Genomic DNA, 2297 nt, shown 5'->3' with positions numbered 1-2297 from the left:
CTTAAATTTAATAGGATGACCTGTTTCAGTTAACTTCCATTGGGTATTTGGCTTACACAGAAATTGGATAATCTCATTCAAGTCAAGATTATCAATGATTTGGCTGTACTCATCATTGTCAATGCTAGGAAGCCCATAAAATTGATTTATGGCTGCACTTGAGAAGTTCACATTAACTCCCTGCACTGTAGCCATGGCTGTAAATTGAGAAATTCCATTAGCATAGAACTCTCTGACAATAGGGATTACTGTAGCATCTAGTTGTGAACAAAATTTCGTCCAATGTCTTTTCTCAATCTGTTCTGCAATAGATGGATACCCATGACGAATCTCTATATCGAACCCCCTTTCTTCAATCATCGTTTTCTGTTTCACTACCGCATCTTGATAGCGTTTGAATGCCTCCTCAGAAATAAATTTGGTGGCATCAAACTCAACCTCAGATGAGGAAACACCTTTAGCATTCTTTCAAAATCTCTTTGGAGCCATTCGTCAGTTCAAGACTCAAAGATAACCTTCGTTAAACACAAATAATTAAGCACTAAAAGAATAATTCAAAATACCCCAAAATATAAAGTCAAAATCCTCTAATTATTCCCAACAAACTTCTGTTAAACCAATAAACACTTCCTCTTCAAAAATATTGCATTAATTCCCCTTAAAACTGAAACATACTCCTCTAAGAACTTTCATCAAACACTTAGTGGGCAAAGACTAACCAATAGTGAAAAAGTATGTTATAGTGTTTCAATCTTCCCAAAATTTGAATTATTACTAATATAACAACATAATCACTTAATCTAAGCCAATTATCACAATATATAAATATTTCATCCATCGAAAACCAATTAATACAAAATATCCAAAATCATATTCTTGAATACTCAAAACCCAATAATCAAAGAATCAAGAAAATGTACTTACTTGTGATTGAATATAGATTTTGAAAGGAAATTTGTGTAGACAATGAGGATTTTGTTGATTATGTGTGAAAAGTTGTAAAAAGATTGAAGATTGATGATAGGATTTAATGATTTTTTTTTTGGAAATAATTGGAGTGAAAATGAGAGAGAAATGATGAAATGTTATGAAAAAAATGAGAGTGATTTTTCGGTTTTGGGTCTTTGTGTGGGGAGTGAATTTAATTTTTTTTTCTTCTGAAAACGTGAAGTGGCCGCGGCCTGAGCTTATTGGTGGCCGCGGCCACTACTCTCGGATCTCCAAGCCGCGGCCAGTGATTCCTGATGGCCGCGGCCACGGGTCATATTCTGGGCCATGTTCGCGCGGAGGCCGCGGCCATCAAGAATCACTGGCCGCGACCTGGAGATCCGAGAGTAGTGGCCGCGGCCACCAATAAGCTCAGGCTGCGGCCACTGATCATTTCTGCTCCTATATTTTCTGTTACGCGCGAAACCAAAATAAAAACCCCCCAATTTTTTTTTCCTCAAACCCGAAACCTCTCTCTTCTCTTCTCTCAGACCCATACCCCAAACCCCAATCTCTCATCTCTTCTCTCAGACCCATACCCCAAACCTCAATGCAAGCTTCCACTCAACCTCTCCCTTAGATCTCACTCTCTCCTCCAGGTAAGTAAGAGACCTGTCTTTTTTTTTTTTCTTTCTCCAAATGTATTTCAAACCCCAAACCCCAATCTCTCAATCATGAAATTCATAAAAATGCTCTTCCCTAAAAACATTTTCTGGCTTTTCTAATTTTATTTTTAAGAACCCTAAAAATGCTCTTCTCTTTCAAGTAGCAGCCGAGCACTCCAATCTCTACCACTCCATTGCAGAGTACCTCATAGACAACCATGCTATTGCCGATATCCATCTGAGTAAGCTCTTTCTCTTTCTCTCTGTTCTACATTTGATTTTTTTTTCTTTGAATGTTTGGTTGTAAAGACTTGGACTTTGAATATTTCTGCTCTTGGTTTGAGTTTGAATGATTGAATATTGAAAGAGAAATAAATTTTGAATGCATCTGAGTTTGAATGTTTTTGCTCTTGATTTTAGTTTAGTCACTTGCTCTATCCATGGTTTACTAGCTCAGTTTGGATATGTGAGAAAATTATAGTAGGAGATTGAGAAAAACTGTATATAGATATATGAATGTATGTATATATGTGAGACCCATTGCCTCTGTGTGAACTCATTGAGATCCTTCTTCCCTCATAACCATTTTTTTTTTCTGGGTTTGAGTTAATTGACCTCAACAACTCTATTTATAGTTTTGAGTTGACTGACCTCAGGATGGCTTGTTATGTTGTGATTGGAAATAAAAATGAAATATCAACTGGA

Source organism: Humulus lupulus, chromosome 2, assembly GCF_963169125.1.
Source record: "Humulus lupulus chromosome 2, drHumLupu1.1, whole genome shotgun sequence".
Classification (NCBI taxonomy): Eukaryota; Viridiplantae; Streptophyta; class Magnoliopsida; order Rosales; family Cannabaceae; genus Humulus; species Humulus lupulus.
The sequence above is the reverse complement of the archived record's forward strand: the minus strand, read 5'-3'. Positions refer to the sequence as shown.